At 41.9% G+C, this 26259-nt stretch overlaps 1 pseudogene; it reads right to left on the reverse strand.

Annotated features, from left to right (window-relative positions):
- Positions 1-23409: 23409 nt before the first annotated feature.
- Positions 23410-24644, reverse strand: LOC119321226 (annotated as a pseudogene).
- Between the last annotated feature and the right edge of the window lie 1615 nt (positions 24645-26259).

Genomic DNA, 26259 nt, shown 5'->3' on the forward strand with positions numbered 1-26259 from the left:
TGTTTTGCGTTCCTATTGATTTTGGGGAGTGATGATCCTATTTTGTCCACTTGTATCCAAATACAAAAATACTAAATAGTGCACAAATCATGGGGAGCTTCTCTATTTTCCTTAGAACACTCCTTTGCCCAAATCATAATATTCTTTTATCCTTTTGGCTCGTCGGGTCTTTTGATTGCTTGCTTCACTTTGTGTTATGCAAATGAGATCAATTTGTGCCATGTGCTTTGTGCCATGTGCTTTGTGCCATGTGCCTTGCTCTCATGCTAGGATTACAGTTGTATAATAATGGATTCACTTGTAGATATCATGTTCTTATCAATTGCGTCTATTTTGTGTATACAAGTTTCTTTGTGGATACATATCATGATTATTATTGGCCACTTAGAAATTTTATACATGAGAAAGCTCATATCTTTCCTTGATATCATTCCTTGTCGGCCACTTTGTTTGTTTCCTTTTATTCTTAAGGTGGCTCCGATAAGAGGTTGTGTCATGAGTGCTTGTATGTTTTGCATATAATCTTGTGCACTCATGATCTTGTGCTCTCATGTGTTTTGAATGTATTTTGAACCCATACTTGACATGATGATCACATTGGATATTCCTATTTTATCTTGTCAACAATATGTTCTTTGGATCTTTTGAATGTTTTCCTCCCATGTCTAATCTTATTTTCATATAATACTATCTTGTTACATTCTATAGATCCTATATATGGGTTGAGCTCCTCAATTTTTTCATCATTGAATATGTGCATTTGATTTCACTCACATTTTTTTGCGATATGCACACATTAAGGAGGATCTCATAGTATATTGGTCCATTTTGGCATTTGTTGCCAATGGGGGAGAAGTTTAGAGGGTTTAAGATAAGTATTTTTGTAGTGCTTGTTGTCACTCATGCATATCTACCCTTGTTATATATTCTTGTTGCATTGATGAGTATTATATATAGAGAAATCTTCTCCTAGTTTATGTCAACCAATATATGCAATGACATTCAAAGTTCATTCACACATGCATATATTGTGGGGGAGTTTGCTCTATATACTATGGGTGTACTATCATCAAATGCTTGTGTAGTGTCTTGATGATAGTACAACCATCCCAAGTATACAATTTATCCTATGATAAATTACATGCTTGTTTAAAATTCATTATAGAAACCCTCTTGTTGAGATTGTCATCAATTACCAAAATGGGGGAGATTGAAAGTACAAGTAAGTCCCCATGTGTGGTTTTGGTAATTAAATGGCAATCCTTATGGACTAATGTTTACATTGAGATATACATTTGAAGGTTATCCCCATTGGAAAATGATTGGAGAATATTGGAAGACAACTCCTTTGAAGCAACAATTACATAGAGATGATCAAAATGGAGTTCATCGGAGTATCTGAAGGATTACCTACTTAGAGCTATGGTTTGATCCACAATGGATCAAGATCCTAAAAGGATGATTTGAATGATGAATTCTAGGAGTGGCTAAAAGATATGATCATAATGGACTCATGTGTTGAGTCATGATTGATCAAGTATTCAAGCAAGCTATTCAAGTGAAGAATTCAATATACCCTTCAAGACGTCAAGATTAAACATGGAGTAGAGATATCGGTTGACCAAGGGGAAGCTCAAAGATGAAACACTAAATGGTCAACACACGAGTGCAAACGATGCACCACATAGGATCGTGTGGTATGATAAGCAATTGTCAATTGCACTTTGTGTACTAACCCATACTATGTGTTGTCTATGTTTTTGAGGGTTAGGTGATCCTCATGGGCTCGCATTGAGAGAGAGATTTCAAGTGTCCATAAGAGGATGACATCAAGTGTTGATGATCATGGTTGACAAGGGCAAGTTCAAGATAACCATCCCGAAGGATTACATGCTTGAAGCTTGTGGATGATCACATGATGGACACGTGAAGATGAATACAAAGCAAACCTTCCCACATTGTGTATGGGGGATCTATTTGAAGCCTTCACCAAGTGTCATGATCAAGATCATCGTTCTGACTTGAGCCAAGCATAAGCGTCAACATCAAGCTCAATTGGAATGCTTTAGTCTAAGGTATTAGTTCCTTTGGCTTTAGTTGTGAGGATAGATGACCATCGAAAAGGACATATGCTCAAGAATGAGTTTTCGGAAGCTATCTAGTATAGTTATTTTATAATTTTTGAGTTATAGGGATCCCGCACTATTAAGAGGGGATCAGAGGGGTTAGCGATAGATTTTCTCAAGTCAACATCTTCTATTTCTACTTCCTCACATCATATTCCAACATAGGCATATTTCGTTCCTATCCAATACAAATACAAAATGCCTATACATCTACCAAAGAAAATCCAAAGCCAAATAGGTCACCCAAATACATGATAAAACCTTTGCATAATTTGCATCCTCCATTTTTGTTGATCTTGAGTGGTTCTCTATGCGAGGAACTGGGATTTTTCCATAGCTTCAAAACGAGCCCAAGATCATCAAAGTCGGAGTCCGGATGTAAAAGTTCTGCATGTTTTAGTTTCGGGTCTCCTGCTGTTTTTTTGTTGGTCGGATCATCCGGGTTCCAGCCCGGATCATCCGGGTTTCTCGACAAAATCATCACAAAAACTTATTCTGCTAGCCGGATCATCCGGGAATTGCCCGGATCATCCGGCTACGTCCCCGGACATCCGGGTTTCCACTTCACCACATTGTATATTAACCTTCCCAGACATCCGGACATTGCCCGGATCATCCAGGTGTGCATCCAGATCATCCGAGAAGGTCAACAACTGTGGGAAATGGCTCTATTTTCTTGGGGGGTATAAGTATCCCTCTCCCACTCCGGGAGAGCGTTGACCACTCCATCCAAAATCGCCCCAAGAACACAAGTGGCTCCCTCTCACTTCTCCTACACAAAATCTTAGATCCCGGAGAGATTGGTAAGTGTTCTTGAGAGTTGTTCCAATCAAAAGATAGATTCTCTCCCTCTCCTTCTTGTGACCAAAGCAATTCGTGATTTGAGCAAGTCTTGAGCATTTCCCCCTTTATCTTGTTACTCTTGGAGGTTGGAGACTCCTAGGCGGTAGGAGTGCTCCGGTGAGGAATCAACTTGTGATTTGTCCCCCGGAAAGTTTGTGAAGGTTTGGAGGCCGCCTCAAGGTCTACCACTAGTGGTTGGGAATCGCCTTCATGGTGATATCTCAAGGAGAATAGGGTGAGCCTTCGTTGTGTTGGTGTGCCTTCGTGGTAACACCCATCCCTCCAACGGTGACTAGCTTCCCTCCAAGGAAGTGAACATCGGGATACATCCTCGTCTCCATGACTTCGGTTATCCCTAACCCTAACTCCTTACTTGTGGTTTACTTTAGTCTCTTGACCTTGCATTCACTATATCTTGTTGTTCTCATTGTAGTGTGTTGTCTATTCCCTTTAAGAGATTATTTAGGTCAACACTTTATAGTCCGCAATTCATACTTCCTACTATTGTTCTATCTTGTGCTCAATGTGAATTGCTAGCTTTGTAACATTCATTTCCATATCTTGTGACATAACTTGTGTAAGCTTGTAGTGATTACTTGAATTTGGTTGTATCATTCAATTCCATATATTGTGATACAATTTGTGTAAGCTTGTATTGCTTACTTGTGGTTGTGTGTATTATTCATTTCCATATCTCGTGATATACATTGAGTAAGTTTGTGTAACTTACTTGTGCTTACTCATATCCTCGTTGTTCTCGTCTTCTTTATCCTGGGTTGTTGGTGCACTTAATGAGCCTAGTATATTTAGTATTTGTGCTTGAAAAGTATCCGCTTAGTTTATTTCTGCATTAGGATATAGCCAAATCCATAGAAGATTTTAAAACGCCTATTCACCCCCCCCCCTCTAGGAGACATCGTGGTCCTTTCAACAACTATGAGATTATGCATCTCCCGTTTACTGGAGGAACACTTTGTGTGCTACCAAACGTCACAACGTAACTGGGTGATTATAAAGGAGCTCTACAGGTGTCTCCAAAGGTACATGTTGAGTTGGCGTATTTCGAGATTAGGTTTTGTCACTCCGATTGTCGGACAGGTATCTCTAGGCCCTCTCGCTGATGCACATCATTATAAGCCTTGCAAGCATTGTAAGTAATGAGTTAGTTATGGAATGATGCATTACATAATGAGTAAAGAGACTTGCCGGTAATGAGATTGAACTAGGTATTGAGATACCGACGATCGAATATCGGGCAAGCAACATACCGATGACAAAGGGAACAACGTATGTTGTTATGCGGTTTGACCGATAAAGATCTTCGTATAATATGTAGGAGCGAATATGAGCATCCAGGTTCTGCTATTGGTTATTGACCGGAAACATGTCTCGGTCATGTCTACATAGTTCTCGAACCCGTAGGGTCCGCACGCTTAAGGTTTTGATGATAGTTATATTAAGAGTTTATGAGTTTTGATGTACCTAAGGTTGTTCGGAGTCCCGGATATGATTACGGACATGACGAGGAGTCTCGAAATGGTTGAGACATGAAGATTGATATATTGGAAGCCTATATTTGGATATCGGAAGTGTTCCGGGTGAAATCGGGATTTTACCGGAGTACCGGGAGGTTACCGGAACCCCCCGGGGGCTTAATGGGCCATGGTGGGCCTTAGTGGAGAAGAGGAGAGGAGGCCATGGCAAGGCCGCGCGCCCCTCACCCCCTCCTAGTCCGAATAGGACAAGGAGAGAGGGGCGGCGTCCCCCCTTTTCCTTCCTCTCTCTCCCTCCTCTTTCCCCCCTTCTCCAAGTCCAACAAGGAAATGAGGGAGTCCTACTCCCGGTGGGAGTAGGACTCCCCATGGCGCGCCTCCTCCCTGGCCGGCCGCCCCCTCCCCCCTTGCTCCTTTATATACGGGGGCAGGGGGCACCTCTAGACACAACAATTGATCTCTTGATCTCTTAGCCGTGTGCGGTGCCCCCCTCCACCATAGTCCTCCTCGATAATATTGTAGCGGTGCTTAGGCGAAGCCCTGCGACAGTAGAACATCAAGATCGTCACCACGCCGTCGTGCTGACAGAACTCTCCTTCGACACTTGGCTAGATCGGAGTTCGAGGGACGTCATCGAGCTGAAAGTGTGCTAGAACTCGGAGGTGCCGTAGTTTCGGTGCTTGATCGGTCGGGCCATGAAGATGTACGACTACATCAACCACGTTGTTCTAACGCTTCCGCTTTCGGTCTACGAGGGTACGTGGACAACACTCTCCCCTCTCGTTGCTATGCATCACCATGATCTTGCGTGTGCATAGGATTTTTTTTTGAAATTACTACGTTCCCCAACAGCCACCGGTATCACACACCACCAAATTGTGCGGCAACGCACTATGGCAAGTGGTACTCGACGACATAGACACAGATAATGGGCATGATGCAACGCCAGAGAAGCCGGTCCTGCTTGCACATGTTGTTCACTCGAACCCCCACTCTCATTCTTCACCATATGGCCGCCAAGTAACCTAGTACCAAACAATGGTAAGCACAAGTGAAAGTGTCATCGAAACTATTCGAAATTTAGTTCTTATACCTGGAAAGGCGTCAGAGCATCAAGCTCGTTGCTGAAGACCTTGTACAAGGCCTTGGATTCGCCCGTGTAGACACGCACCACGTCCCAAGCGTATGCGACGGTCGGGTACCGATCATCTTCGTCATCTTCGCCATAGTCCGTCCATGCACGCGAGGGAAGTTTCTCCATATGACCCACCGAGATTCACTCCCACATCCAAATGGAGAGGCCCCATACACATCCACACATACCGGACGTGTCTTCTGCCCTCTGGGTCGCATCGTCAAGCTACAAAACAAGTATAGAACATAAGATGTCATAATCTAAAGCAGCACACGTCCATGATTATTGAAACAGATTTATATTCACTTATCAAACGATATAGGTAGGCGAGGCCGGTGGCCCCGCAGCTGTACCCCGCATCCCAGTCCTTTAGGAAGTCGAGATATATCCATAGGGCAGAGTTCCCGTAATAGTCTGGAAACACTACTTCCGTGAGAAGATACTACAGGTAGGCCCTGGCGTACTGCTCAACCACCTGGGGTTTGGCATCTTCCGGGCACTTGCTCTGGTACTCTAGCAGCCATGACAGCGGTACACCGGAATTCCAGTTGTTCTTAGCAGGGGGCAGTCGCCGATGTGGGTGACAACCCTATCGTGCCAGTTTGTCCTCTCCACTCGTCCTGTGAGAGCACGACCCTCGAGCGATAGGGCTGTAATCATCCCCCAATCCTGGAGGGTCACGGTCATCTCCCCAAATGGAAGATGGAAGTTGTGCGTCTCTGGCCTCCACTAGTCGATCAAAGCCATGAGAGCTGAGTGGACGAGCGTAGGAGGCTTATGCTTGAACTGCAGGATGAAACACAATAGTTGGTAACTCCTATAGAATGGTGCGTACTCGTCGCACTCTATCTCTACGGTCATCTTGTAAGCCCTCATCCGCAGTGGCGGGAGCATCTGTGAAAATCAAGAACCAAACCATAATTAGCATAGACATAATAGTAGCAACTTGTTTTCATCAATTCGAAAGATTTGGTTTAAGAATGGTAGTTACCACTCCATTCTCAATGAAACGGGCACAATGACCCTTGTAGAACTTAGGGTCAAGCACGGTGTACTTAATGCTGATGTCGTCCACAAGAGGTGGCTGCTACCTCTTGAGCATGCGTTGGTTTTCCCTTGAAGAGGAAAGGGTGATGCAGCAAAGTAGTGTAAGTATTTCCCTCGGTTTTTGAGAACCGAGGTATCAATCTAGTAGGAGGCTACACTCAAACCCCTCGTTCCTTCACAAACAAATAAGAACCTTCCAACCAACGCGATAAAGGGGTTGTCAATCCCTTCACGGCCACTTGCAAAAGTGAGATCTGATAGAGATAATAAGATAAATATTTTTGGTATTTTTATGATATAGATTGGAAAGTAAAGATGGCAAAATAAAATAGATCGGAAACTTATATGATGGAAAATAGACTCGGGGGCCATAGGTTTCACTAGTGGCTTCTCTCAAGATAGCATAAGTATTATGGTGGGTGAACAAATTACTGTCGAGCAATTGATAGAAAAGTGCATAGTTATGAGAATATCTAGGCATGATCATGTATATAGGCATCACGTCTGCGATAAGTAGATCGAAATGATTCTGCATCTACTACTACTACTCCACACATCGACCGCTATCAAGCATGCATCTAGAGTATTAAGTTCATAAGAACAGAGTAACGCATTAGGCAAGATGACATGATGTAGAGGGAGAAACTCAAGCAATATGATATAAACCTCATCTTTTTATCCTTGATGGCAATGATACAATATATGTCGTGTTGCCCCTGCTGTCACTGGGAAAGGACACCGCAAGATTGAACCCAAAGCTAAGCACTTCTCCCATTGCAAGAAAGATCAATCTAGTAGTCTAAACCAAACTGATAATTCGAAGAGACTTGCAAAGATAACAAATCATACATAAAAGAATTCAAAGGAGATTCAAATATTGTTCATAGATAATCTTTATCATAAACCCACAATTCATCGGATCTCGACAAACACACTACAAAAAGTATTACATCGAATAGATCTCCAAGAAGATCGAGGAGAACTTTGTATTGAGAATCAAAGAGAGAGAAGAAGCCATCTAGCTAATAACTATGGACCCGAAGGTCTATGGTAAACTACTCACACTTCATCGGAGAGGCTATGGTGTTGATGTAGAAGCCCTCCGTGATCGATTCCCCCTCCGGTGGAGCGCCGAAAAAGGCCCCAAGATGGGATCTCACGGGTAGAGAAGGTTGCGGTGGTGGAAATAGAGTTTTGTGGTGCTTGGATGTTTTAAGGGTATATGAGTATATATAGGCAAAAGAAGTCGGTCAGGGGAGCCACGAGGGGCCCACGAGGGTGGGGGCGCGCCTACCCCCCTGGGCATGCCTCCCTGCCTTGTGGCCTCCTCGTTGCTTCCTTGACGTCCACTCCAAGTCTCCTGGATTGCTTTTGTTCCAAAAACCGATTCTCCCGAAGGTTTCATTCCGTTTGGACTCCGTTTGATATTCCTTTTCTGTGAAACACTGAAATAGGCAAAAAAACAGCAATTTGGACTGGGCCTCCGGTTAATAGGTTAGTCCCAATAATAATATAAAAGTGCATAGTAAAGCCCATTAAACATCCAAAATAGATAATATAATAGCACAGAACAATAAAAAATTATAGATACGTTGGAGACGTATCAAGCACCCCCAAGCTTAATTCCTGCTCGTCCTCGAGTAGGTAAATGATAAAAACAGAATTTTCAATGTGGAATGCTACCTAACATAATTATCAATGTAATTCTCTTTATTGTGGCATGAATGTTCAGATCCAAAAGATTCAAGATAAAAGTTGAATATTGACATAAAAATAGTAATACTTCAAGCATGCTAACCAAGCAGTTTATGTCTTATCAAAATAACATAGCCAAAGAAAGCTTATCCCTACAAAATCATATAGTTTGGCCATGCTTCATTTTCGTCACACAAAATGGTCCCATCATGCACAACCCCGGTTTCAGCCAAGCAATTGGTTCATACTTTTTAATGCGCTTCAACCTTTTCAACCCTCACCCAATACATGAGCGTAAGCCATGGACATAGCACTATGGGTGGAGTAGAGTATGATGATAGGGATTATGTGAGAAAACAAAAAAAGGAGAAAGTCTCACATTGACGCGGCTAATCAACGGGCTATGGAGATGCCCATCAATTGTTGTCAATACGAGGAGTAGGGATTGCCATGCAACGGATGCACTAGAGCTATAAATGTATGAAAGCTCATCAAAAAGAAACTAAGTGGGTGTGCATCCAACTTGCTTGCTCACGGAGACCTAGGGCATTTTGAGGAAGCCCATCATTGGAATATACAAGCCAAGTTCTATAATGAAAAATTCCCACTAGTATATGAAAGTGACAACATATGAGACTCTCTATCATGAAGATCATGGTGCTACTTTGAAGCACAAGTGTGGAAAAAGGATAGTAACATTGTCCCTTCTCTCTTTTTCTCTCATTTTTTTATTGGTGGTCTTCTTTGGCCTCTTTTTTTATTTGGGCTTCTTTGGCCTCTTTTATTTTTCATAAAGTCCGGAGACTCATCCCGACTTGTAGGGGAATTATAGTCTCCATCATCCTTTGTTCACATGGGACAATGCTCTAATAATGAAGATCATCACACTTTTATTTATTTACAACTCAATACTTAGGACAAAATATGATTCTATGTGAATGCCTCCGGCGGTGTACCGGGATATGCAATGAATCAATAGTGACATGCATGAAAGAATTGTAAAGGTGGCTTTGCCACAAATACGATGTCAACTACATGATCATGCAAAGCAATATGACAATGATGGAGCGTGTCATAAATAAACGGAACGGTGGAAAGTTGCATGGCAATATATCTCGGAATGGCTATGGAAATGCCATAATAGGTAGGTATGGTGGTTGTTTTGAGGAAGATATAAGGAGGTTTATGTGTGATAGAGCGTATCGTATCACGGGGTTTGGATCCACCGGCGAAGTTTGCACCAACTCTCAAGGTGAGAAAGGGCAATGCACGGTACCGTAGAGGCTAGCAAATTGCGGAAGGGTAAGAGTGTGTATAATCCATGGACTCACATTAGTCATAAAGAACTCATATACTTATTGCAAAAATTTATTAGCCCTCGAAGCAAAGTACTACTATGCGTGCTCCTAGGGGAAGGGTTGGTAGGAGTTAACCATCGTGCGATCCCGACCTCCACTCATAAGGAAGGCAATCAAAGAACACCCTATGCTTCAAATTTGTCACACAACATTTACCATACGTGCATGCTTCGGGACTTGCCAACTTTAACACAAGTATTTCTCAATTTCATAATTACCCAACTAGCATGACTCTAACATTACCACCTTTATATCTCAAAACAATTATCAATTATCAAATTTATCATAGTATTTAATGCACTCTATATGGAAGTTTTTATTATACCTATCTTGGATGCTCATCATATTAGGACTAATTTTGTAACCCAAGCAATCACCATGCTGTTCTAAAAGACTCTCAAAATAATATAAGTGAAGCATGAGAGATCAATAATTTCTACAAAATAAAGCCATCACCGTGCTCTAAAAAGGTATAAGTGAAGCACTAGAGCAAAATTATCTAGCTCAAAAGATATAAGTGAAGCACATAGCATATTCTAATAAATTCTGATTCATGTGTGTCTCTCCCAAAAGGTATGTACAGCAAGGATGATTGTGGTAAACTAAAAAGCAAAGACTCAAATCATACAAGACGCTCCAAGCAAAACACATATCATGTGGTGAATAAAAATATAGCATCAAGTAAAGTTACCGATGGACGAAGATGAAAGAGGGGATGCCTTCGGGACATCCCAAGCTTAGGCTTTTGATTGTCCTTGAATTTTACCTTGGGGTGCCTTGGTCAACCCCAAGCTTAGGCTCTTGCCACTCCTTATTCCATAATCCATCAAATCTTTACCCAAAAACTTGAAAACTTCACAACACAAAACTTAACAGAAAATCTCATGAGCTCCATTAGCGAAATAAAACAAACGACCACTTTAAGGTACTGTAATGAACTCATTATTTATTTATATTGGTGTTAAATGTACTGTATTCCAACTTCTCTATGGTGCATACTCCCCGATACTAGCCGTAGATTCATCAAAATAAGCAAACAACACATGAAAAACAGAATCTGTCAAAAACAGAACAGTCTGTAGAAATCTGTAACTCTCGAATACTTTTGGAACCCTAAAAATTCTACCAAAATATTAAGTCCTAGATAATTTGTCTATTAATATTATTCAAAAAGAATCAACTGAAAATCACGTTTCTGTGATTTATGAAAATTATTCTCGTGTGTGCAAAAGTTTCTATTTTTCAGCAAGATCAAATTAACTATCACCCAAGATGATCCTATAGGTTTTACTTGGCACAAACACTAATTAAAACATAAAACCACATCTATCCAGAGGCTATATGAATTATTTATTACTAAACAGAAACAAAAAGCAAAGAACAAAAATAAATTTGGGTTGCCTCCCAACAAGCGCTATCGTTTAACGCCCCTAGCTAGGCATTGATAATTTTAATGATGCTCACATGAAAGACAAGAATTGAAGCGCAAAGAGAGCATCATGAAACACGTGACAAACACATCTAAGTCTAACATACTTCCTATGCATAGGCATATTATAAGCAAACAAATTTGCAAGGCAAGCAAAAACTAGCATATGCAAGGAAGAAGAAAGAGACGATAGCAATCTCAACATGACGAGAGGTAATTTAGTAAGATAAAAACTTCTACGACCATATTTTCCTCTCTCATAATAATTACATGTAGGATCATAGGCAAATTCAACAAAATAGCTATCACATAACATATTCTCAACACGATCCACATGTATGTGAAGTTGACACTCTTCCAAAATAGTGGGATTATCATTAACTAAAGTCATGACCTCTCCAAACCCACTTTTATCAAAAAAAATATAAGATTGAACATTTTCCAAATATGTGGGGTCTAAAGTTGACACTCTTCCAAACCCACTTTCAATATTATTGCAAACATTATTATCAATCTCATATTCATCATGGAGCTTAAATAAATTTTCAAGATCATAAGAAGAATCACCACAATCATGATCATTGCAACAAATAGTAGTCATAGCAAAACTAGCATCCCCAGGCTTGAGGTTTTGCCTATCATTAACACAATTGCCATCAATAAAATTTATAATAACATCATTGCAATCATGCTTTTTTCATCAAAGGAACTAACAAGTATGGGCGCAATAGCAACGATCTCATGTTTAACACAAGGAACTATAGCAAATTCGTCTTCAAAAATATTGGCATCATGGCCACAAGAATAGCAAGCATCGTGTTCATCAAGGGATATTTCAATCAAATCATCAGAATCATCATTATCTATAGATTCATGCATATCATTATTTTCTTCCAAAGCAACGGTCATTCTCTCAATGAATTCTTTGACATAGGCATTATGAGCATAGTTTTCATAGCAATATTTAAGTATGTCGGAATTTTCAGATTTGTAGAGAGTAATATCATACTTTTCAATCAAAGAAGCAACTTCATGAGCACCCTTAAAACGACAAATTCTTCAGTTTGTTCGATATCATAGTAACTATAAACACCCTTTCCATAAGAAGATAAGATTTCATTATCATTAAACTCACATAGGTAGGGAAGGTGTTTTTTAAGGTTCTTAGAGCAACAAGTAAAATCATAAATTTCACAAAGATTCCAAGCATAACACAGCAATCTATTTATTTGATCCCATAAGAGTCTCCCTTTTTCAGACATAAAGTGACGCACAAAATGAGCATGCTCATCTAAAGATTTCCCATCAACTAGGCTAGTTGGGGTTTTAGCACGAGCGCATAAGGATCGAAGATGATCCAAGTAGAACACTTTAAGTGGATCCATATCAATAGATTTTTAGCAAGCAAAGAGCAAGCAAATAGAAGGCACGTGGAAACACAAACAAAAGACATACGGGAAGAAGGCGAAGAAAAGGCAAAGGCAAAGGCAAAGGTGAAGTGGGGGAGAGGAAAACGAGAGGCAAATGGCAAGTAATGTAATGCGAGGGATAAGAGTTTGTGCTGGGTACTTGGTATGTCTTGACTTGTGCGTAGACTCCCCGGCAACGGTGCCAGAAATCCTTCTTGCTACCTCTTGAGCATGCTATGGTTTTCCCTTGAATAGGAAAGGGTGATGCAACAAAGTAGCGTAAGTATTTCCCTCGTTTTTGAGAACCAAGGTATCAATCCAGTAAGAGGCTACACTGAAATCCCTCGTACCTGCACAAACAAATAAGAACCTTGCAACCAACGCGATAAAGGGGTTGTCAATCCCTTCATGGCGAATTGCAAAAGTGAGATCTGATAGAGATAATAAGATAAATATTTTTGTTATTTTTATGATATAGATTGGAAAGTAAAGATTGCAAATAAAATAGATCAGAAACTTATATGATGGAAAATAGACCCAGGGCCATAGGTTTCACTAGTGGCTTCTCTCAAGATAGCATAAGTATTACGGTGGGTGAACAAATTACTGTCGAGCAATTGATAGAAAAGTGCACAGTTATGAGAATATCTAGGCATGATCATGTATATAGGCATCACGTCCGCGACAAGTATATCGAAACGATTCTGCATCTACTACTATTACTCCACACATCGACCGCTATCCAGCATGCATCTACAGTATTAAGTTCATAAGAACAGAGTAACGCATCAGGCAAGATGACATGATGTAGAGGGATAAACTCAAGCAATATGATATAAACCCCATCTTTTTATCCTCGATGGCAACAATACAATACATGCCTTGCTGCCCCTGCTGTCATTGGGAAAGGACACCGCAAGATTGAACCCAAAGCTAAGCACTTCTCCCATTGCAATAAAGATCAATCTAGTAGGCCAAACCAAACTGATAATTCGAAGAGGCTTGCAAAGATAACAAATCATACGTAAAAGAATTCAAAGGAGATTCAAATATTGTTCATAGATAATCTTTATCATAAACCCACAATTCATCGGATCTCGACAAACACACCGCAAAAAGTATTACATCGAATAGATCTCCAAGAAGATCGAGGAAAACTTTGTATTGAGAATCAAAGAGAGAGAAGAAGCCATCTAGCTAATAACTATGGACCCGAAGGTCTGTGGTAAACTACTCACACTTCATCGGAGAGGCTATGGTGTTGATGTAGAAGCCCTCCGTGATCGATTCCCCCTCCAGTGGAGCACCAGTAAAGGCGCCAAGATGGGATCTCACGGGTACAGAAGGTTGCGGCGGTGGAAATAGGGTTTTATGGCGCTCTTGGATGTTTTTAGGGTATATGAGTATATATATATATATAGGCGAAAGAAGTCGGTCAGGGGAGCCACGAGGGGCCCACGAGGGTGGGGGCACCTACCCCCCTGGGCACGCCTTCCTGCCTCGTGGCCTCCTCGTTGCTTCCTTGACGTCCACTCCAAATCTCCTGGATTGCGTTTGTTCCAAAAACGATTCTCCCGAAGGTTTCATTCCGTTTGGACTCCGTTTGATATTCCTTTTCTGCAGAACACTGAAATAGGCAAAAAAACAGCAATTTGGACTGGGCCTCCAATTAATAGGTTAGTCCCAAAAATAGTATAAAAGTGCATAGTAAAGCTCATTAAACATCCAAAACAGATAATATAATAGCATGGAACAATCAAATATTATAGATACGTTGGAGACGTATCAGTGGCCTCCTAAAAAAGTGCATAAACATAAGCATAAGCATATCAAAAGAATTTGTAACATGAACTAGGGTTCATCATGAACTAGGAAACATATAGATCATGCATCATATCATATCATACCAAGGTTCAAATGCATCATATCATATCATATTTTTCCAACAACATCCAACATGCATCATATCATATTTTTTCAAAAAACAAAACAAAAAACATGAACTAGGGTTCATCTTGAGGGGTTCACCATTTTTACTCCAACAAAATCCACTACTTGCATCATATAACATCCACATGCATCCTATATCAAAACAAATATCTCCAATATTCATCATATCATAAATTTTTAAACACAAAAAATTATGAACTAGGTTCATCTTGAGGGTACAACATTTGTTCTCCACCTACATCAACTACTTGCATCATAGCATATCAACATGCATCATCATATCACAACAAATTCCTCCAACATGCATCATATAAAAAAAAACCTCCAAAAATAATATGAACTAGGGTTCATCTTCACATAAGCATACCAACTAGTGACTAGAGTTCATATCTAACACATGATAACATCTAGAATCGACCTAAATCAATCCTAGGGTTCAAAAATTTGAATCTACTTCAAAAATAGGAGTGATTTGAATCAAATAATGCGATGAATCGGAAGCTATTTCACAAAAACTAATTGGAGGGATCGAAGGATCTTACTTTTCTTTCTTCGAGGCCATCTCGATCCGCAAAAACGATGAAGAAACAACGAAGATCAAAGGACTGGAGTGGAGGAGATGAGAGAGGGGCGAGAGGAACTCCTTTGTTCTTGGGGAGGGGGGCTGGGTGGGGGGAAGGGGGTCGGGCAACTGGCCTGCATGCTTATAAGTGTCCATATCCTAGCGCCAGGGACCTCGGGGGTAGGTTCAGACAGCCTACCGCCAGGATCAGCGGCGGTAGGGTGTGACGGAGGCCGTTAACGCCTGCTGACATGGATAAGTTTCCTACCGCCGAAGGTTCTGACGGTAGGCTAGGTAATCCTACCGCCGGGCCTCATGGCGGTAGGAAAAAGGGTCAGATTTTAAAATTTGTTCAAACGGGGGTCAGATCTGGACAAACTACAAGGAAAGGGTCAAAACACGAATTTTAGCCTCTCCTTACACAAGTGTGTACAGAACAATCGTTTCATGTTTCCATGCTGACACCACTGCCTGGCAATCTATCTCATTGATGATGCTAGAGTAACCCTGCCGCATCACACATAAGATAGCATCTCGGCGCGCCGCAAGCTGCACGACAAATGCCTCATACAACATCGGGTATATGCGACACATTCCAAGCTGGAACTGACCTTCGTGGTTTCTAACCACTATATAAGTGCCTGTGCATCCACACACAACATCAGTATCTCCATCTCTTAACCCATCCCTCATCCGGTGGTTTCCACAAGTGTTTCACCACTGGTTGGGACCTCTTCTACTCACGTAAGTCGATGGCCATAATATACTCCTTGATCAGCTCCATAGACCGCATCGGCTGGAACTTGACTTCCTCATGCGTGTACTTGTTTCGGCTCGTCCAAATTGCCCACATCACTAACACAACAATGGCAGCTTGATCCTTTCTCATGACACTCGGATCAACAATATCTCTGGGCAATGTCCCAGGATCCAGCCTTGGTAGTTTGACAGCAAAAAATTTCTCCGATGCATTCTAGAACCGGTAAGCATGACCGCACTTGTCAAGTGCATGAAATAACGTCTCATCATGGCATCCACATCGGACATAATGCATCTTCGTGAAAATGGTGATGCAACATCTCCCCATGAGTCTGTAAGAAGTTCTACAGTACTCGCCACCAAGAACATGCGAATTTTTGGTTGGCCCAACGCGGACCCTAAGAGCGAGGCCCCAGGAATAATTCCCTGCTCGATAGGCGGTTGGGCCATCGAATCTTGACGCCTGGTCACGCGTAGGCCTAAGAGAAGGAGCCGGGCGCTTAGCCTAATTGCTGTGGATTGTTGCCTTTTTTATAATGTAATCCAAGCGCCTGTTTCAACGGTTGTGCGTTGGGAACCTAGATTTTTGCAATCGGTGCTTAATGAAATCCCATCGTTTTCCACCTCTAAGCGCCTGGTTAAGCGGCTGTGCATTGGAGATGCCCTTAATTTCCATAACACCTTCCAGGTAGACTCGCCATGGTCAGAACTGTCTGGTCCCGGTTGATTTGCCAGTTTTCGGTCCATCACCGCTCTATAAACACAGAATATACACCAGATTGCTCCAACTTGTTTTATTAGTCACACGCACGCACGCACGCACGCACGCACGCACGCACACATATATTTATTTTTGATATTTTTTGAAATTTTCGTTTATTAAAAAATCACCAGAAAAAACACACATGTAGCAATTTACAACTTCGTTGAACATGCAAAATTTCATCAAATAACTCGAAAGAATGTGATCTGTGCAAAATCAAGAAATTTGGTTGTGTTTCTACAAATTTGAATTTGCATTTTGACCACTGTTGATTGTTAGTATTTTTGTACATAATGCAAAGCTCAGTATAAGGTTTTGACAATTTATAATTTTAATGAACATTCAAATCTGCATGCATGATTTTGTGGATGATTTCTTTTGTATTACAATAAATGTTTGAAAAAATCGTGCACCAGAAAGTGCGCGAGAGGAAAAGATTGCGTCCTTCCATAGGCCACAAGCAAATCTCGGTCCAAACACATAGTTTGCCTACAAAAGTAACTCCATGGTCGTAGCAGAACCCCAAACAAATGGGGCCTGAGGGGCTGCTATAAGAAAATGCTATTCTCGGCTTATTTTTTTTAGGGGAATGCTATTCTTCGCTTGTTACAACGAATAGTAAGCGCTTTTTTTTGTAGATCTGTGAGCGCGTCTATGTCTCACTTTCTGGGAGGTGCTCGCTGACAGAAAACGGTAAATGGCTCGGGCCCAAGTTCATAGCTGCTCGCGTGTTGACAACCCACCCTTTTCTCCTGTTCCCGCCTTTAGTTTCGTTGTTATTTTTTCTCAATTTATTAGTATAAGTGTAGTTTTGGAAATATATATATAATATTCATACAATTCAAAAAATTTCTCCCGAACCTTTTAAAACTGCTCACAGTTTTTTTCTATTTGTTTCTGCATTTCTAAGGAAACTTTCAGGGCATTTTAAAAAATACGCACAACTCAAAAAAACTATTCACACATTTATAATATTCCTCATAACATTTTTAAAGAAATATTAATGAAACCTAAAAATCTGTTCGCCCAATTTTCAAAATAAGTTCGTAACACATAAAAATGTTTGTATCACTCAAAAAATGCATAGCTGCAAAAATATACGCACATTTAACAGATTTTCTTGAAAATATAAAGATTTGTTCTCTTTTTTAAATATTGACATGAAACAATCTTCGTATAATAAAACCATGCACATTGAAAACCTTCATGAATTTGAAAATAAAAATAAAAAAAGTAGAAATAAGAAGGAAAAAAGAAAGAAAAAGAAATTAAATTATTAACCAGAAAAAACACAGAAAGTCGGTGGAGAAACGGGAAAAGAAGATTACCAAAACCAGAGGTAATTGGGCCCCATATAAGGTTGTCCTGTAGCGCAAGTAGTTGCTCTGGTTCTACGATTTTCTATTGTAGTTTTTCTTGCCTTTTTTCTTTCCCAGGTTTTATGGCTTCTCTCTTTTATTTCCTCCATATTTTCAGTGGTTCTATTCTAGTTTCGAAATTATGATCATTTTCTAAATTTTGTGAATATTGATTTCAAAATTTACAAATACCCCTTTTGGAATTCATGAACAATTTCTAAATTTATTTCATGATTAAGTAAGAAATTCCATGTACATTTAAAACAAATTATAAATATTTTTTAAATCATTAACTTTTGGGAAATTCTTGATTTTTGACGGCCATTTTTATTCGGCCAAAAAGAGGTGCATGTTTTTTTTCTGGAGTTAGAGCTGCCGTTCTATTTGTCAGGAGTGAACTTGCCGATTTTCCTGCATGACAGGAGTGAGCAACACATGCGTTTTAGGGACTATTTGTCGTACAAAGTGACAAATATGGGGTCCTGCTACTATAAGACACTTTTAGGCCGAATAGCATGATTTTTTAAGTGTTCATGAAATATTTAAAAACACCTAATGCATCTTGAAAAAGTGCATTGAATATAAAAGAGTGTTCACACCTTTTTCGTGCATTTGAATCATTTTCATATAAATAAAAAAAGGTTACATAGTAAAAAAAATTAATTAAAACAAATATCAAGCATTTAGAAATGTCCACACATTTTGGAAAAAAATGTTTATAAAAATGTTCATGTTATTTAAAAAGCGTCCACACTTTTTGGAGAACTGTGCACGTATGAAAGGATGTGTGCAAATACTCAAAAATAAGGTTCATGTAATTTAAAAATGTTTTATTTATTTTATAAAATGTTTACTTAGTTCTAAAAAATATTCATTAGAAAAAATTATATTTCCTGTAACTAAAGGAAAAAATATACCAAAAATAGGAAACAAGAAGCATGGAAGCCTGACAGGAAATGCATGGAATATTACGCATTCTGCGGGCAGACTGGCCCGGGCTTCGCACAGGGCATTCTCCGCCTAGGCCGGCCCACATAGGAGAAGCTAGCGGTGTAAAAAGCGACAAAAAAGTGGCGAGTTAGTACGGATTCAAAATCACGATGCGCAAAATCTCAAAAAGTGTGAACAAATTTTGTAAAAAAAACGAAAAGGTTTTTTAAAACATGAACATTTTCCCAAAATGTACATTTTTTTAAAATATGACCATTTTCCCAAAATGGACATTTTTTATCTGTGAACAAATTTTGAAACTCTGAAAACAATTACTAATAAGCGAACATTATTATAAATTTGTAAACCTTTTTTAATCTATGAACTAAATTTTAAAACAGGAACATTTCTTGAATTTATGAACATTTTTTGAAATATACGAACATGTTTATATAAAATGTAGAACATTTTTTTATTTGTGAACAAAAATTATTAACAATAACATTTTTTGAACTTCTTAATATTCTCCAAATTTTGGATTGAAATTCTGAAATACAAAAAAGAAATCAAAAGGAGAGGGAAAAGGAATTTAAAAGGAAATATAAAAAATGTAATAAAGAAACAGAGAAAATTGAACAGCAAAAACTAAAACGAAACATGAAACAGAAAAAAAATAAAAAAACCGGTTGAGGAACCTTCTAGAAGGTTCCTGAAACCGGTCAGGGACATTCTAGAATGTTCCCGAAACCAACACTATAGATCGTTCATTATCTCATAACTGGGCCGGGCCATCTTGGTCACTAGGTCGCTCGCTCTGTGCGAATTAGCGACAACTTTTTTTTTTGAGGGACGTATTAGCGACAACTTGACGCGACGAGCGTCCGTTAAGTTTCCATTATGGGGAAGGTCACGCTTAGCTACGTGATGGGCCACTTAACATCGCATTCTTCATGTCACCAGCCACACGAACATCTTTATAGTTAGGAGCCCAACCACTTCAAATTGGGCTGTGTGAACAAGTGTGGCTCAACGAACACACACTCGGTTAGCAAATAAAAAAATTGCCTAAAAGAGGAAATAAAAAATTTGAATTTGCACAAATACGCAATATTTGACAGTAAGGTAGCAGAAAACCAAAAAAAAGAAGATTTTGACCAAAAAGTTACAACTGCACTACTAACATTAAACAAAGAAAATCTAAAAAATCCTCCTATTGGTCAGTTAATAAGAATTATGTCATGTGGGCCCAATGTTTTTTAGTTGGATGTGGGTCCCATGTTAACCGGCTATTGCAATAGCATGCCTTGAGAGGTCGCATTAAGCCAAGTTTACCTTAGATAACTTATTAAATTAAAATTTTAAAAAAATCTTCAAATAAGATGAAATATTTAAACTTTGGGCAATTTTTATATAGATGTGACCAAAATTTTAAGTTAAAAAAACTGAAAAATACCAGTAAGGCAAAACATCAAATGATCACTTTGCGAAAATTTCAGCCAATTTACTGAAAACATTTTAAAATTTGGCAATTGTAAGATTTAGCCAAAGTTTCTTCAAATATTCAAAATTTCAAACAATAATCTACAATAATTTAAAACATCTTTTAGTGGTCAATCTGGAAATGTTCATCCTATTCAGCCCAGCCATTTTAAAATTTTGATAGTTTTTATAAGCTAAAACATGTATACAAGTTTATTTTGAGCTTGGTCCGGCTCAGCTCAAGCGGAGCTCCGGCGTGAGCTTGGGCTAAAAATTAGCTCTCCACCACTTTGTGTCTACGACTTATGGGACCCAGTCGTTAGATTTGTGTTCAATCTAGATTTGAGGTTTTTGTTACCGATTTGTCCTAGAGTTGTAATTTTAGCAAAATCCCCAGGAATTGTGGTTTTGTGTTGCATCATCCCCAAAAGTTGTGGTTTCTCTACTTCCATAAAAGATTCAGTTGGTGATGATGGTGTGTCTGCCATCTGTCATTTCTGACCATTAAATCTGCATCTAACGGCTGCGAGGTAAGTTCTGGCATTTTTGCAATAATAGCCCACTTCTCTGCTTCAATTTGCAGAAAACCCCTTATCTCTTGAAAGCAACCACATCCCTCCCTCACCTCATCAAAACAGCCTGAGAAATATATTTTGAATGGAACGTAATATATTTTTAGTGGTCTATGTATATCAAAACAAGAGTGTTTTCTTTCAAGTTTTTGAACAAGTACTATTCTATTTTGAATCCGTTGCATAGCACAGACACATTGCTAGTTAATAAAAAACACAATCTATGCAAACACTTTTTGATGAAGCGATCATATGCAAACTGGAATCAATTAATCTCATAGCTAATGTGTTAAATTAACAAATTCCATGCACATGATTATAGTCATAAATGTCATGCCGCAGCCAGCAGCCAAAGATGATCGTTCTCATTCTTGGACTTGCATGCAACGCGTCGATGTATGGTCCCAGTTTCATCCCATGAATAAAATATTGCTGTATGGCGAACGTGTTTCGTTATATATACATTGTTTGATCGATACATCTTTGTCTTACAACCCATCTCAATCTTGATTCATATGGTCCAGATCATCATCAATGAGGTCATTGCCTTAACATGTACTACTCTCTCTGATCCAAGTGACGCAACTTTAGTACAATGACATTTTATTATAATTTGGATGCCTGCCCATAAAGCTTGTTCCTGTTCTCTCTCGATGCGTTTGCCTCTACACTACCCCTGCAACAGGTACTGTACACTATCAACTGATCAAGCCGTCCGCAAAGGACAACACAATTCCGTTCATCATGGAAGACGTGGCAAAATAAAAAATTTGATGCTCTAAAAATGTTATTTTCAAAAGGAGTTTGGAGTTCTAGTTTTATTTCTTTTGCCACAACTTCCACAAATGTCATTCTATGATGAAACTTTGCAAGCATTCAAAATATTTACCAAAAAAAAGTTTCTTACTGTTCATACCGAGCTCATATGAGCTCGAGCTGAGAAGGGCACTTTCGGTCGACATCGAAAGGCAAAGATATACAAGTACTTCCCTTTGTCTTGTAGATATCGTGAACGGAAAATGTGTGTTCTCAGTTTTGGACTTGCATGCAGCGTGGTAGGTATGGTCACAGCGTTTGACAAAAGAAAAATGATCACACTTCCATCACATGAATTACAAAATTCTGCATGGCGAACGTGTTTAGTTGTATATGTTGTTTGATCGGCAGATCTCATTCTCACCCATCTCGATCTTGATTCCTGGGGTCCAAATCATCACTAGTGAGGTCATTACCTAACATGTAGTCATCTAACGACATTTTGTTATATTTAGTATGCCTGTCCATAAAGCTTGCTCCTGTCCTCTCTCTATCAGTTTGCCTGTACACAACAACTTCATCAGGCACACACTATCAACTGATCCATGCGTCCAAGAACGACAACCCGCCACAAGTGTTTGCCAACGGAATTGTGTTGACCAAAGCTATGAACAGAGTCCACGTATCGATTGAATTTATATCGTTTACAGTAAAAAAAAAGACGTACAGCCCAAGATGCACAAGTAATACTTTCCCTGCGTTTCGAAAATGTTACACCCTCAGTTGGCTAAATTTCCATTACATATGAGATTTATCCACTGTCTGGTCCTATATCAGCGGATTGGTATATAGTACAAAATTACAAACACCGCATGAATATGGCGCATCCGGCCGGAACCGTTTCCATAGTTGGCGTGTCAAGTCATGGCGCACACTACTGTGTTAATTAACAACTTGAGTCAACACGCCCAACGTGGCCCCTAAGATTAAACATATTCCCATGCATGATGCGTGAGTGGAAAAGTATAATAAAAGTACTAATTAAAACCGAGCCACGTTGGATGCAACTCCAATAGGACGACCCAAACGGACGGCGCTTTTGTCCGTTTGGGTCGGTCGCTGCCAGACGTCCGCCCTGTTTTAGATTTGGGTCGGCAGTGCGCCCAACGCGCCGACCATTTCATGTCCGCACGCAACTTTAAAAATGGCCCGCGGCCATAGATCGTGCAAGCGGCCATGTCGTCGCCCGAAGCTCATGCCGGCACCATGCCAACGCCAGCATACAAATGCCAGCTTCAAAATAACACCACACAGTTCATACTAGCACACTCGCCAGCGGCCGGCACACATGCCAGCACACAAAAAAGGGTGAGACTTGAGTTTGAGCACGCCATCGCGGCCCCGTGGTCATGCCAGCACACCTGCCGGCATACAAAAAAGGGATGGCGCTCGCCGCCATAGGTCACTCGTCGTCGAACTTGAGCATGTCGGCCTGCATCTTCTCGGATCACGACCTCTTCCTTGGCGACACGGTGTTGAGATCCACCTTCATGATCTCCACCCCGGTCATCATGCTCGTGAGAGCCACTTCTTTCGCCTTGGTCTTGGCATTGGCAGCCTCGATCTCTAGCATCTTGGCTTGCTTCTCCGCCTCCCATCTCAAGCATATTGGCTTGCTTCTTCGCCTCCATCTCAAGCCTCCTACTTTGGATCTTCATGAAGGCGTTCATTTGTTCTTATTTGTATCACCGGCGCTCCTCCTCCTTTGAGTCCTTCTTGCTCAGCATGCCCTCCACGCTAGCGATCAAGGCGTTGGACGCCGCATCCCGCTTGTCCTCCTTCTTGGAGTTGGTCTTCCCCCGCGTCTGTGCCTTCTCTCCATCCCCAACCTCCTCCACGGCTTGCTTCCCCCCACGCGACTTGAGGGCGGCATATTGGGCCTTGAACTTCTCCTTGTCTTTGATGACCCTAAAGCAATGGGAGAGGTTGAAGCACTTGCCATTGTGTTGGACCTTGAATGCCTCCAAAGCTTGAAATGCCTACAAATGTATTTCATGCAAGCATATTGGTAAAATGGTATGCAAATGAACACACAAGCATAAATGGAATGACACAAAAGAGGGTGGCTTGCTAGCATACCATGTCTTGCATGCGGATGCCGCTCACGGGGCGGGCCTTGACGCTCTCAAGAGTGGCACAAAAACTTGTTGCACTCTTGTTGGATCACCCTCCATCGCCTCGAAATGGACATCCACCCGCGCGTGCTTACTATTTGGTACAGCGAAAACTTCTTGCGTTCATGGAACTCACGGTGGACACGAATCCAAAAGGTTGATGCCTTTTGTTCGGCGGCCGTCTTGGGGTCTTGCCCAATGTCTCTCCAACACTCACAAATGAGCTTGTCCTCGGCCACCGTGTAGGCCTTGGTCCGCTTGCTCTTGCGCTTCGGCTTCGCCCCGGCGGCTTGGTTGGCGAGCTCGTCCTCGAACAAAGGCTCCCCTTCGATGTCGCACTCGTCCTCTTCCTCTTGCCCGTAGTCCTCCGAAAACTCGTGGTCGAGTGGGAAGCTGCCCAGGTCCAGGCCGACCTGATCATGCATGAAGGCCACTTGATCTTGATCAAAGGTGGATGGCGTGAACGCCCCTCGGTCGTCCTAGCTTTGTGTCTCGTCGGGGTCGTAGCCAGCCCTGGCGGCACCGCCAGCGGCCGGCATACCACCCTCAAAGATGATGTTCTGCATGTAGTCGTTGTCGCCGGAGGCCGGCATTCCGTCGAACAGGTTGCGTGCGCCCGGCAGCACGTCGGCTGGCATGTGCTGCGCGCGTTTCCTCGCGCCTTCGAATGACGAGCCACCGGCCACCGGTGTGGCGTTGAGGTCGATGGGCGCGGGCGCGGGCGTTGAAGGTGCCACCACACTCACCTCGGGCGAGCACTCCTAGGAGAGGCGGGAGGCCTGCGGGTAGACATAGAAGCCTGGCATCGGGGTGCAAGCCAACGCGTGGGGCGAGCCGGGTAGCACCATCCGAGGGAACGCGGATGAGCCGGTGCTGGCCGCGGCCACGGCGGCGTTGACGAGGCCGTGCTGGTTAGGGTTTAACCCTAACGTATAGAGCGCCTCCCTCATTGCCTCCTCGACGTGGGCGTTGGTGACCTCTTATTGCGCGACGGCGGCGAGGGCGCCGCCGCGATGGCTTCATCCCTCGCATCCGTCGCGTGTGAGGGAGTTCCGGACTAGGGGGTGTCCGGATAGCCGAACTATCATCATCGGCCGGACTCCAAGACTATGAAGATACAAGATTGAAGACTTCGTCCCATGTCCGGATGGGACTTTCCTTGGCGTGGAAGGCAAGCTTGGCGATACGGATATGTAGATTTCCTACCATTGTAACCGACTCTGTGTAACCCTAGCCCTCTCCGGTGTCTATATAAACCGGATGGCTTTAGTCCTTAGGACGGACAACAATCATACCATAGGCTAGCTTCTAGGGTTTAGCCTCCTTGATCTCGTGGTAGATCCACTCTTGTAACACACATCATCAATATTAATCAAGCAGGACGTAGGGTTTTACCTCCATCAAGAGGGCCCGAACCTGGGTAAAACATCGTGTCCCTTGTCTCCTGTTACCATCCGCCTAGATGCACAGTTCGGGACCCCCTACCCGAGATCCGCCGGTTTTGACACCGACATTGGTGCTTTCATTGAGAGTTCCTCTGTGTCGTCACTGATAGGCTCGATGGCTTCTTCGACCATCATCAATGACGCAGTCCAGGGTGAGACCTTTCTCCCCGGACAGATCTTCGTATTCGGCGGCTTCGCACTGCGGGCCAATTCGCTTGGCCATCTGGAGCAGATCGAAAGCTACGCCCCTGGCCGTCAGGTCAGGTTTGGAAGTTTGAACTTCACGGCTGACATCCGCGGGGACTTGATCCTCGATGGATTCGAGCCACAGCCGAGCGTGCCGCACTGTCACGGCGAGCATGATTTAGCTCTGCAGCCGGACAGTACCCTGGAAGCCGCACTCGAACTCGCTCCAATCTTCAATTCGGAGCCGGCTGCGCAGATCGAGGAGGGATGGCTAGACACCGCCTCGGGGGCTGCAACCTCTACGATGATAGAGCTGAACACTGACCTTGTCCCTCATAAAGCTCGTGACTCCGAGGTGCCAGACTCCTTGCCGGACTCCGAACCTCCCGCGCCCCCTCCGATCGAATCCGATTGGGCGCCGATCATGGAGTTCACCGCAACGGACATCTTTCAACACTCACCTTTCGGCGACATCTTGAGTTTGCTAAAGTATCTCTCGTTATCAGGAGAGTCCTGGCCGGACTGCGGCCAGGACGGTTGGGATGTGGACGACGAAGAAATTCAAAGCCCACCCACCACCCACTTGGTAGCCGCTGTCGACGATCTAACCGACATGCTAGACTACGACTCCGAAGACATCGATGGTATGGACGACGATGCCGGAGACAAACAAAAACCAGCGCCGACCGGCCAATGGAAAGCCACCTCATCATATGACATATACATGGTGGATATCCCAAAGGATGGGAATGGCGAAGGAACAGAGGAGGATGACCCCTCCAAGAAACAG

This window comes from Triticum dicoccoides, chromosome 6B (assembly GCF_002162155.2).
Source record: "Triticum dicoccoides isolate Atlit2015 ecotype Zavitan chromosome 6B, WEW_v2.0, whole genome shotgun sequence".
NCBI classification, from domain to species: domain Eukaryota; kingdom Viridiplantae; phylum Streptophyta; class Magnoliopsida; order Poales; family Poaceae; genus Triticum; species Triticum dicoccoides.